The sequence below is a fragment of the Pinus tabuliformis genome, chromosome 6 (genome assembly GCF_031772625.1).
Source record: "Pinus tabuliformis cultivar Carrire ecotype Pingquan chromosome 6, CPIR1, whole genome shotgun sequence".
NCBI classification, from domain to species: domain Eukaryota; kingdom Viridiplantae; phylum Streptophyta; class Pinopsida; order Pinales; family Pinaceae; genus Pinus; species Pinus tabuliformis.
The window spans coordinates 1,073,299,150-1,073,312,814 of record NC_142292.1 but is presented as its reverse complement, the minus strand read 5'-3'; positions in this window follow the sequence as shown (position 1 = coordinate 1,073,312,814).

Here is a 13,665-nt window from a genome sequence, read left to right as displayed (position 1 = left end):
ACTAGAGACCGGTTCAGCTGCTCGGATGAAACTATTCGATCCGATGCCAAATGAAACGCCCAAACCGTTTGGGCAACCCTTTTGAATCAACGATCAATGGCTGAAATTGTTGTAATCGTCTAACATATAATCGTGTGGCTTACATGATGACAAGTAGGCAGAGAGGGGAGTTGATCTCAGAGGGAAACGCCTTACGACGTAATTAGTATTATATTATGAGATCATACTATATGAGTATTTTTATGAATTAATGTGGTTCATTATTCAAAATATGGTCCATTATTCAAAATGTTCATATATGTCCCGTTCAAAATGTATTCAAAATTGATCCAATGAATTTGGAAGAACATACGTAGAATAAAATAGGAATTAGAATTAAACTTTATATGTTATATGTAAAAAAAACTTGATAAAGGGATGATAAGTGTATGGGTTATTTATGATTCTAGAAGATAGAAAGTAATAGAGTATGCTTGGGTTTGGGAGAGCTACTAGCCATGAGGTGGATGTATTAGGAACTTATAAGAAATCAATTTGCCAAAACAAAGAGGTGTGACATCTAGAGTAATTGTGAAAAACATATTTATTATAATTTAATTTCTAGTTTTTCAACCACCTTTAAAAAAAGTGTCTATGTAACCTCACCCAAAGGATTATTCACTTGTTGTAGTAGTTTTCTTATGTTTCCATGTGTGAAGGAAATTAATTGATGAAGTCAATTTGCAAGTTAACATTGGCTTCATGTCACGCGGAAAGAGTCGTTAGTGCGGACACAACCGACCTTCCTAGAAGCCTAAGACTTTCTAATGACAAACAAGACAAATAAGAGCAATCCTTCCCTAAATATGCTTTTACAATATGAGAAATCAAGTGTTTAGATCCTACCTGTAATCCAACGCTGTTGTAGCAGTCCAGCTTCGTTGATCCGGATGAGCTCCTCCTTCCCTTCGAAACCTGCATTCACTAACAATCAAACGATTAAATAGCACCTGAATATCACATAAAATAAAACATATTTAACATATAGACCAAGGAGTATATGAAACAACTCATAAATAACAAATTGTTGAGAAGAATGGACTAATTTGTATTAAAAGGTAACAAAAGGAACCATTACAACCTGAGCCTTGGTGTTGTGCAAGCTCCTCCTAGGGTCCACAAGAGTTCTCCCTTACTCTGATCAACTCACCCACCTCCCAATGGAAACAAGCAAAGATGGTAATCTCTCCTCACAAGCTTCTACAAGGAAGTCCTAATTCCAGCAACATCTACCCTTAGGAATGTTCAGCTTTCAACCTCCCCTCCCTTTGGCCCAATGCCTGTATTTATAGTGCTCTAGAGGAAGTTATTCAGGTCCACCATCAATGGGATAAGCCCCTCTTTGGATGGGATGGCTCCCCTCTTGATGGGATAAGTTCCTCTTAGGTAGGGATACATGAACCATCTGGAGGCGCTTCATACACGTCAAACAAGCTTCTAGAAGAGTCTAGAAATGACCACAAGTAACTTTTTTAGAGTGAAACTTGCACCTTTTGACCTTTACAGGAGTACACACCCACCCCTTTACATACAGAGCGTACAAGTACGCATGTATTGTGAACTTGGGTTGCGTACACGCAGGTAAGGCTAAGAGAAACTGCGTACCAGAGATAATTGACTTTAAATGACTTTTCTCTCTTTTTTGAAGTTTGACATGAAGAGCAGAGGCATGAGACTTGCCAAGGAGGATAGTATGACAGTGGATGGAGCCATACTAACTGCAAATAGTCATGGTGACATTTTTAGTGTAACAAATTGCCCCCTAAAGTGCGAAGCCTGTAGTAGATTAGGGTTTTTATGATCTAGGAAGGGTGAAGTACTTTATCATTTCAAGGAGTATCTTGCGGAGGACCCGGTCAGAACCTGCAAATATTCAACACAAAATACATATATAAGATGATATCATCGCTGAGGTAGGCATTCCCATACTCAGATTGAAAACTTTAACTAACAATCTAACTACTGCTCTGATACAAGAATGATTTTGCAGTACATCACAATCATAGACTTTTGTAGACACAGTATGGACGCAGCCATCTGTTTATGATTAGTCTACTATATAATGAATACAAAACTCCTCGCAACCTGGATGGTGGAAACTAGATCCAGGGTCTTCATTTCTACTTCCCGAATTGGTACGATTCTATCCATGCGAATAAATGAGTTGATGTCGAGCATGGTAGAAACCACTTGATTACCAGTCAATGATGTAAACCGTTAACAAGTGTGAGAGAGACCACCAGTAATGTCAATGGTTCTCAAAGTACCCAGTACAATCCATGAAATGTGAATGAATGGGTTGATGTCGAACACGTCAGGGAATCCTTCGATCGAAAGTCATTGATGTAAACTGTCGTCAAAGGCGAGAAACCTGCCATTGATGCATGCAGACTTCAAGGTACTGACGATTTCTAAGTCATCTTTCTAGATAATGTGCTGATGTCGATAGAAAGCGACCCGTCGCAGGCAAGCCCACAACATGAAATCATTGTTCAAGTTGAAGAAATGTTGCTGTAAGGACTGACTCAGGGATGGTCAAATGGATGACAAGTATTTTGCATATGAATGGTTTATTTACAGAGACCTCTTGAACACATAACGACACGATAGATGGCTTGATGACGATTGACCCAAAGTTAATACCCGGAAACGGTTGAAGACTTTCAAAGTGGTTTGATCAACTTTAAGGCAAAGGATTTCCCAACCCAGGTGAATGAAAAGTGTCGTGTTCAAGAGCGGTGATAAGGTTCTTCTGTAACAAAGGATGAAAAATAGGTTCATTCTTCTCTCTTTTCCCCCACCATTTCTGGCAAGTACCTCTTTATTTTTTACAAGCTTGAGGAGGATAACATATGCTTGATTATAAGCTCATCCTTCGGATGAGTCCAACTTAGTTTAGATTCGGACCCTAAGAAGGAGTGGTCCGTTCCTGTTTGTAATCGAACAGGTCCTTTACTGTGAAATTTTAACGACTCCAGTATAGGAGAAACTCAGCGTTTTTCAATTTTAGAGAGTCTGAAAAAACTAAAGAAGACTCCAAGGTGAACTTTTTCGTAAATTTGTGTCTCCCAAGCCCGAAAAAGTATAAAATAATACCTGAGAGAACCGCTTGATCTTGCGACCAATGAGTACTTTCATGATTAATGCCTTTGACCTGAAAAGTAGAAAGCGATCAGAGGCATGTCGTTTTATTTCTAGTATCGAATTTGAAACGACAAAAATCCGGCAATCTTTTCGTGTTTTTACGGTCAGAAAAGGGCTGTAAGAGGACCGTCTTTTAATTCCGTTTTAACGAGTGTAAAAGAAACGCTCGGCAGTCTTTTCATGTTTTAGGAGTCAGAAAAGGGCTTAAAAGATGACTCTGATTTCTTGGTTCGTGAAAAATGATGATTTTACCCCAAAGACCCTATGTCCTGCACAAAAACAACACATTACTCATACCTGTTTAAGATGGGCAAAAATACATTGAAAAATATCCTTTCATGGTGAAAAATAAACAAATTTAGCATTCATTTATCCAAAAAACCTATAAAAAGACTTTTTACCATGTCATTTTTACCATTTTACTGTTGAGGTTGAGAAAAGGGCTTTTGACAAGAAACTTCCCGTGGACTTTGCGGAGAATCCGACCGTCAGAATCGAGCGCCGTCTCTTTCAGGTATTTCACAACATCCTCCTCTTCAATTTCATCTGTTTAGAATTTCATTTCAAGTCTTAGTTTGATTTTTTGGAGGGTTTGGGGTTTTAGAGTACGCTTTTCGGGGGACGCAGGTGCCCCATGGGCGACCTGCGTACCCCGACTTTTTCGTATATGGGAAAAAGGTCGGAGTACGCAGCCCACCTTCAGAACAGCTGCGTCCCGCCGCTCTGTTTTCTGAACGCGGGGTGCGTACTCCGCGCAAAGCGGATTTTCAAACCCCAAACACAAAAATCAACCATCAAAATTTTATTTTATGAATTCTAATTAATGTTTTTTGGTGTGTAGATTGCCCACCATGCTAGATTGGCATGAAAGAGAACACGAAGATGTCGATTTGGCCGCAATAGGTCATCAACCTTCCATTGATGCTTTAAAGGCATGCGGTCTTTACAAGTACTGGACCATACCTGGCATGAGGGCCCAGGTGCCATTCTTAGAGTGGCTGGTTGAAAGGTGGAACATTCAGGATCAATGTTTTTACATCGGAGAACACCAGCTCGAGATAGAGTCCTCCGACATATACTTTCTCACTGGCTTGCCTAACAGGGGCGAGCAACTCTCTCTATTCGGGACTAGGCCAGGTGGCCAATCCCTTGCTAGTCTCCGGCTAGAGTGGTGCAACAATCAAAACCAGGATAAGGGGATAGAAATCAAATACATATCCCGACCTGAACTTATGGTAATTGCATTTACAGTTACCAGACTTTGCGGCGCTGCCGCTTTGCACATAGCCACTGGTTCCCAAATGCGGATGGATATAGATTGCTTCCAAGGCACCATTTTCAACTGGTGCGATGCTGTGTTGGCCAATATGAAGGGCCAACTAACCAGGGCAAAGAACGGACAACTGAAGACCTTTGGATATGGGCCTTTAGTTGTGAGCTTTGCCCTAGAGAGAGTTCCAATGTTGATCCCCCAGCATCTTACAGTTCCAGTTGGGCCTCCTCGGGAGCCTAAGTTGACGAGATGGGTTGCGGTAATGGCCCGGCATCCTGATGAGGGAGCAGCAGTTGTTCGATTTCCTGATGGTTACTTTCACTGGCTGGAGGGCCAGGTCTTTGCGATCCAGGATTTTCCTTATGCCGGAATGGATTTTCGCAATGATCCGGACATGGTTCTTCCACAGGGAGAACAATGGGATGACAGAGGTATTTCATTTTTCACAAGTTTTTTAAATTATCTATTTTTTTTTTTGTTTTTTATATGTCGTCTCAAAACTGACAGCACAAATTTTCAAAATGCAAATGTAGGTCCACGATGTCCGGCCAATCTCCAAGCTTTTGAGAGAAGAGTACCAGCTGTACCAGCACCGGCCCCACAGGATGAGGCCGTAGAGACCTTAGCCGAGCTAGAACAAGATCTAGAGCGTCTGGTGGCGGGTATACCAGAGACGATAGATGACATTCCTATCCGACTTTAGCGCTACGTGGTCGCAGTCCCAGGACCTTTCAGGAGGTTCCTGTGTAGGGTAGCACGGGCAGTGGTCTCGTATAGAGAGCACCACCAGAGATTGGCTAGTCACTTTTGTAGACACATGCGACATTTTTGGTTTTTTGTACTTATCATTTTTGCCGATCATAAGGTGTTTTTCAACCTATGATCGAAGACGATGTATATTTTTGACACACTCCTATCTATATATATCATTATTACCGGCTTATTTTGTTAAACATGTGTGATGAAATGTTTATAAATTTACATTTATGATTGTTACAAATGTCTATTTAACATTCGAGACGCCATTGCATCTGCTAATGTATTTAAAGACCTTGGAATATGCTGATATTCAATGTAATCAAATTCACGTTCCAAGAGACGCACCCTCAAAAACAATCTTAATAACACCGGATTTCGAATGGCATAGACTCTATTAAGCTGTAATACAACGAGTTCATAATCTAACCTCACTATCAAACTCCGAATCCCAAATGAAATAGATTCAGATAATAGTTCAATCACTGCACTGTATTCTGCAATGTTGTTTGTTGTTTGACCGAGGCTCACCCCATGCATAGAAACTAACTCGTCAGAGGGCGAATAGATAACCCAAGCTGCGGAAGAGATATTCCGTGTACTACGACAAGCACCATCAGCAAATCCAATGTACGTTTGGAGAGGCGTCGACATCTGCAATATCAAGAGTAAAACCAAGATAAGCCAGAATAACGACGAAAAACACACTCTCTAAGCTAAGCACACTATCTAAACTAAGCAAACATACCAGCTAGAAAGAAAAAGTAACCTAACTAAACTAACTGAATCTCGATACCCACCATTTAAGCATAATACCTCTTTAGGTAAAGTCCATTTCTGGGCTTACCCAAAGAGTCCCCATCAAAATCTACGAGCTCATAGGCCCCTTTTGCTAGCTTTCGCTTGACAATGTAGGGCCCATGCCACATGGGAACGAATTTTCCAGCACCTAATTTATCGTTAGCTTGATCATATAATAGCACTAGGTCTCCTTCCGAAAAATTACGAGGGGTCACGTTACGATCATACTGAGCTTTCATCCTTTTTGCGTGAGTCTCGATTGCCAAAGCAGCGTCACGTCGAGTCTCATCTAATTTAGCTAAGTATAACAGACGCTTCTCCTCTTCAGAAGTAGCTGGGAGTAATTCGATAGCCATTTGAAGTGATGGGATTTCGCATTCAATGGGCAACACTGCTTCCAAACCATAAACTAGTTGGAAAGGAGTGAACCTTGTTGATGTTTTTATTGAGGTTCAGTATGCCCAAAGCGCTGAAAATAACATGTTATGCCAATTCGACCGATGAATACCAATGATTCGTCGGATCATGATAACTAGAACTTTGTTGATGGATTCAACCAAACCATTTGCTTGAGGATAATAAGGAGTAGAACTATCATGACGTAAGCCAAGCTGGCTTGTAAGTTCTGTCATCATAATGTTTCGAAAATGGCGCCCATGGTCAGTGATTATCGCTTGTGGGACACCAAACCTAGTAATAATATGATTGAATACGAAAATCGCTGTTGTCTTGCCGCTTGCCTCGAATGTAGGCATCGCCTCGGCCCACTTAGTAAAATAATCAACCGCAAGGATGATATACGCATGCCCCCCGGCTGAGTGAGGGTTACATGTAATAAAATCGATACCCCATTTAGCAAAAGGACCAACGGAAATTATAGGGTGGAGAGGAGCAGGTGGTGCACGCATCTTGCGATCAAACACTTGACAGTTGTGGCATTTCCGGACCGCGATGATACAATCTTTAAACATGGACGGCCAGAAATAGCCAACACGCAACACCTTCTGAGCTGTGGCATACCCAGACATATGACCGCCACATGCTCCAGAATGACAATCATTCAGAACCATTTCTGCCTCTTCATGAGTTAAGCAACGACAAAAAACTAATTCCGCCCCACGACGATAAAGAGTATCTCCAATAATTCTGTACTGTTGGGACTGGAATCGAATTTTCCGGCGCTCCGACTTTGAAGCTTCGGGCCGAAAGGATTGGGTTTGGAGATAGACGATTATATCCCCATACCACGTATCTAAAGTGCTGATAAGAAACAGAGATTCGTCCGCAATGGGTTCCTCTGCCACAGTTTCCGTGTCAGCACGCGGGAAGTCACACATTAATTCCGCAAAAACTAAGGATTTATTAGACTTGGACTTCTCGAACTCCAAATCGAACTCCTGCAGGATAACAATCCATTTGGAGTACTTGCCCCCTAGCAATTGTTTAGTCAAAATATAGATCATAGGGTTGCAATCCGAAATCACTGTAGTTTTACGGAGAAGAATGTAATGACGAAAACGCTGGACAATCTGAACAGCTGCCAGGGCCAATTTCTCCACATGCGAATATTTTAGATCAGTGGGATTTAACGTCCTACTAAGATAATATATCACATGTTCCATTCCGAATTCGTCTTCCTGAACTAAGACCATTCCAATGGTGGAGTGGGAGGCGGCGAGATACAAAAAGTAGTCCTGGTTGTAGTTGGGAGGATGCAGCAACGGTGCATGGGTCAACGCGTGCTTAAGTGCATCAAAAGATTTCTGAGCTATCTCATCCCAAGAAAATTGAGCGTTTTGTTTCAACAACCGGGTGAAACCCTTTGTAACCTCGGCGTAGTTAGGAATGAATCGACGTAAAAAGTTTGCTTTCCCCTGCAAACTTTGGAGTTGGCGCAGACTCGAAGGAGGAGGCAGTTTGATGATGGCTTCGACCTTCGAGGGATCGACGCGGATACCGGCTTTTGAAATGACAAATCCTAGCAATCGTCCCACTTCTATGCAGAAGACACATTTGTGTGGGTTCAACCGAATTCGATAATGCCGACACCTCATAAAAATAGCGCGTAAGTGGACAAGGTGATAAGCTCGATGTAAAGAATGAGCAGGCAAATCATCTAGATACGGTTGCACAATGTGCTTGATGTCATGAAACGCGTAAGACATTGCCCGTTGGGAAGTGGCTCCGACATTCTTAAGTCCAAAAGGTAATTTGCAGTAAGCAAATGTCCCCCAAGGACAAATGAAAGCCGTTTTTGGTTGATCGGCAGGTAGAATATTGATTTGGTTGTAACTGGAAAAACCGTCCATAAAGGAAAATATTTCACTGCCAGCACAATCATCAATTATTTGATCGATATAGGGCGTGGGATAGTTGTCTTTTGGACAAGCACGATTTATATCCCTATAGTCGATACATATTCTTATTGTTCCTTGTTTCTTGTTAACCGGAACAATATTCGATACCCAATCCGTTAACGGGATCGGATAAATGAAACCTGCTTTCAACAGCTTCTCGACTTTTGCTTTAATCGCAGCCGCTTTCCTAGGGTGTATCTGACGCAGACGTTGCCGAACGGGTTTAGCGTCCGGGTAAGTCTTGATTTCATGAACAACAACGGAGGGATCAATTCCTGGCATTTCCTCATAGGACCAGGCAAACACGTCGCAGAATTCTTGAAATAGGACCTTGTATGTTTGAATTTCGTTATCTGTACACGAGGCACCTATATGAATGTTTTCAATAATTCCGGCTTTGACTGAAATGTCAATGGCAATAGTTTGGGAAATGTTTCCCAAATTCAACTCTGAATCAGGATGTTTCGTGGGATTCTGAGCGTCCTTGACATATTCAGCTGTAAAAATTGATGAAAAATCATTTTCAAAGTCATCACCTCAGGTAAAAACGAAGATCTATGATGAAGATCTTCCCATGGTAGATCGTCTACACTTAGGATTTCGCGAAGCTGTTCGTCAGATGACAAGACTTCAGGAAATGTTATCCGTTCTGAGGTTGATGTGAAAAGTGATTCCTCATGGACCACATTCATTTGGTCGAATTGGGTTGAACTGGAGTCGGAAAAAGACTGCACGGCCTCATAAGCAATTTCATATGGACTCAAAGGCATTGCATTACCGAATGAGTCTATCTCAGATTTAGATGGGACAATCCAAGAATCATCGTAAATAATAGTGTCTGAAGTAATCATATGAATGGATGTGAATGAAGGGTCTGCATTGATCGAAGGAAAAGGAAAAGTTCCCAGTAAACCGGAATCTTTAACTAATCCTACACCAACATCCTTGTAAGGGATAGTCGTTTTACCGACATGCTGGATACTCTCTGAAGAGGCTGGGTCGGATGAAAAGTAAGCCAGCTGGTCTATCGTTACGATCTTACCATTATATGGAAACTTTATAACTCTGAAGACCGATGACACGACCGCTGTCATAGCGTAAGACCAACTGCGACCCAAAAGAAGGTTGTAGTCTAGAGGGGCATCAACCACCTCCACATCCAGACTAACGGTTTTTCCTTCAACCCCTATAGGCAAATCCTGTAGAATGCCAAACGGATGGAACCCACGGCCATCAAAGGCCTTAAGAATCGTCGGGGATTGGTTCAGTGAAGGAGAACCAAGCGATCTCCAACACTGAATCGACATAATACACGTAGAAGCTCCTTCATCAATTACAGTCCGATGAATAGGCCTGTTTTTGACTATCACTGGAATCTGGAAAGCCATCTGATGAGGGAGACGCGGTGTACTATTTTCTAGATCAAAGATTATCAGGTTCGGGTCCTGAATATCAACAGCTCCTATAGCCGACAAGAGTAATTTTCGTTGTGCTGGGCATGATTGCAGCACTTCCAAAGCCGACATTGCTGAGGGTGAAACAGCTAAATCCTCAACAATGTTATAATTCTGAGCTGCTCTCGCATGTGGATTGAAAGCAGACTTTCGAAGTATACCCTTGGCGGGCGGTTTGATTACCAAGTCCGGATTAGGTTTCTCGATCTGTAGTGGATCGGAACCGGGAGTTGAGGTTGATGGATTAGAATGAGAAGATTCTGCTTCTTTACCATCAACAGGATTCTTACTACCATAATCTTGCGATCGAGTCGCAATCCGTACATGAGACATCATCAATATGGGTTCTTCACTGGCACTCGAGGAAGAACCTATCATTTTACTCTCCTGCTTTGGAAATGGATCTTTCAAGACAGCAGGAGTTGGGGAACCTTTAACAATTTTCACAACCTCTGCCCGATGAGGGCAATCTCTTGTGAAATGATCTTCTTCATAAATTAAACAAGGATAGTGAGGTTTGCGCTTTTCGTCGTTAGATTCCGACTTCTCTTTTTTCTCCTTTGGAGCCTTGTCTGCTTTATCCTTCTTCTTACCTTTCTTCTTACCACCGTTTTTTGATTTAGCCGTAGATGACTCTACAACGTGAATGTCGGCGGTAATTTCAGGAGAAGACTCTCCTGTCGGGGAGTCTGGTAAGGTTATTATTGGAGAAGAATTCTTTGAGGATTTCTTCTTACTTTTAGTATTCACTGTACCAATCATGTCATCAGCAGCATGGGACCCCGAAGGAGCAGTAGCGATTTGATTCGCCTTAGGAAGATCTGGGATCTTCTCGTGCAACGTACCCGACTGAGTGTAAACTAAGTCAAGGTACTGGGCTTGAGCAATGACTTGCTCCTCAGTAACTACTCCGGCCTTAGCCACATCTTCAGTAATCTTCGGTAATAATGATTTTACAAACCATTCAGCTAAGATTTGGTCCGGGATAAAAACTTTCACTAAACGTCTTCGACGTCTCCATTCATGAATATGATTGGAAATATAAGTGGACGTCGATTGTTTTAATGAAGTTAATAACTCAGTACCATTGTCGTATCTAACCGGAAACTGAAAATGAGTTAGGAACGAGGTAGCTAACTGGCTAAAATTGTAAAAAGAGGTCCGTGGTAACTCAATGTACCACTTGGCCGCGAGACCAATGAGCGTACGCTGGAAAAGACGTAAGCGGATCAAATCATTTGAGATAGAATTTGAAGCGCACCAGAGGTGGTAAGTCATCATGTGATTGGACGGATCCTCTCCAGACTTACCTTCGAACTTGGGTATATTACTAGGCAACTTATTTGGCATTGGCGGCCATAACGGAAGATATTGAATTGGATCGTTCGTTAGGCGCGTCAAGTCGGGTAAATCCAAAGTTGCGATAAACGGTAATTGCCGGTTAGGATCTCTAAAACTCTGGGTCACAATACCAGTTCCAGGAGGAGGATATCCAGGATAACTAGGAACAGGAATCGCATTCGGGATATTATATCCTCCTGGAAAACCAGGATTAACCGGACCGTACTGGGGTTGCTGAGGTTGTTGATAAGTGTACCCAGGATACGGTTGATACTGGTAAACCAGTTGTTGGACAGCAAGACCGAGTTGGTACTGTCCCTGGTATTGTTGGTAGGTAAATTGAGGTTGACTTGTTACAACAGTACTTAAACCAGGCTGCCCTACATGCATCTGGACCGTGGTTTGAATCATAGATCCGGACAACGGTAAAGATGTCTGAGGAGTGGTTGCAGAGACAGTAGAAACCGGAGCTGTCGATACTCCAGAAGTAAGTGCGGTAGATGTTGCGGTAGTTGCAGCAGTCGTTTGAGATGGAGTACTAGGTGCAATTGGCGGCTGAGTAACTACCGAAGTTACAGAAGTTTGAACATTTGACTGGACAGGTTGTGTTTGCTGGGGTGAACCAGAAACTACGGGTTGTCCAGTTTGAGGTAACAACTGTATACTTGGCTGCAACACCTGTTGACCTTGTGATGGATCCCACACTATCATTCCGGGGTATTGACCCGTAACAGGTTGAGGATACTGAGATCCATAACCGGATTGAGGATAGGATTGATAACTGAAAGGCACAGTTCCCATACCTTGAACATATGACTGACCTTGAGGTGGTTGATAACCTTGACTCGAGTATTGACCTTGAAGTTGATAACCTTGGGGTAAATACTGATACTGGGGTTGACCTTGACCTTGAGGTTGATACCCTTGAGGTAAATATTGATACTGAGGTTGACCCTGGGGTACATATTGAGGCTGGGGTTGACCTTGAGGCATGTATTGTACTATGGGTACATACTGGCCTTGAGGTTGCCCCCCAGACAGAATTTGCGTACCTTGAGGTTGCCCCCCAGGCGTTAATTGAGGCTGCCCCCCGGGCGGTAATTGACCACCTTGAGGTTGAGAAACGGGAACTGAACCTGACATCATGTAAATGTCCCCTACACCCAACGGTTTATTACCATTGTTTCCAACTAATAACCCATGATCAATGGGTTGAGGAGATGCCCCCGCAAAGGTACCAGAAAGTGACTGATACCCGGTGGGAACAGAAGGACCACCATGTAAGAAAGATTCAGGAGATTGAGTGAACACGGACAACTGACCAGACATATTTACAGGAGTATAAATACCTCCAGGTGGAAAAGGAGTACGAGGTGGAGAAAAACCTATCCCTGAGTTGTCTAAATAATTGGTTAACGAAAGGTACCAAGTAGTACTTCTAGGAGGACTGTAAAAGATAGATTCACGCTCCCTTAGATCAATAGTAGGTTGATCTTCAAGGATAGATACGCCTAATTCTTCCTCTGGAGCAAGTTCTTCAATAGTTATCAAACCAATAGGAAGATTTTCGGTGATGACTCTTTCTACCCTAGGTGAATCTGGTACACTAGAAGTTGGAGTAACAGGTTCAGATATTTCAGGTTCTTCGCCTATATCACTAGTAGATGAAAAACTACCAGCAAGCTCGGAAACTGCAACTGCTTCAGGATTATAACCTGTCTCTAGACTTTGGTAATCTTGATGGACTACCAACGAAGACTCTCCTTCTTCAGGTGAACCTACTCTACTGCCACTAGGAGGAGTTACAAGGACCTTTAAACCTTCGTAATGACTCGGGACGTCTTGAGGAGGTTCACCCCGAAGTCTACGGGATTTCCTCAACAATTCGGCCACAGAAACAACCTTAGGAGACTTGCCCCGAAGTCTACGGGACTGTCTCGGTAATTCCGCCACAGTTAAAAACTTTTAACTACTGCACATGCAAACAAAGTAAAATCTCAAAGCAAACCACCTAAAGTCTCTAAAGAACCAAACAAATTTGAATCATACGCCTAAAGAATCTAGGGCGTCAAACCAAGCACAAACAGTAACCTTCCAGACCGAAAATGCTAGTTGGAGATGAAACCCAACATCGCCGGATTCAGTACAGAAGTGGCGGGGGGAACAGTTACCCCGGCAACCTGCTTAATGAATAGACCGGCACAAGTTCCTCCACTTTAACCGTCTCGAGTGAAGTGAACCCCTGGAAAATCCAAGTGAGTCTAGCCGACGTCTGCTGCAGGTACAGTGGGATCTTCCCTCCACCGTCACCTCGGTAGAATCCTAAAGATAATGGTCACTAAGGTTACCAACAGCAACAAATGCACCTGGGGGAACAGTCTACACTCTGACAACACGCAAGGGCAGAGTATCAAGCTCAATCCCCTTGCCGGCTCCTTGACAATAATCCAAGGTTTACCGACAAGTGACCCCTGGCTCCTCGACAATGGTTAATCCGAGG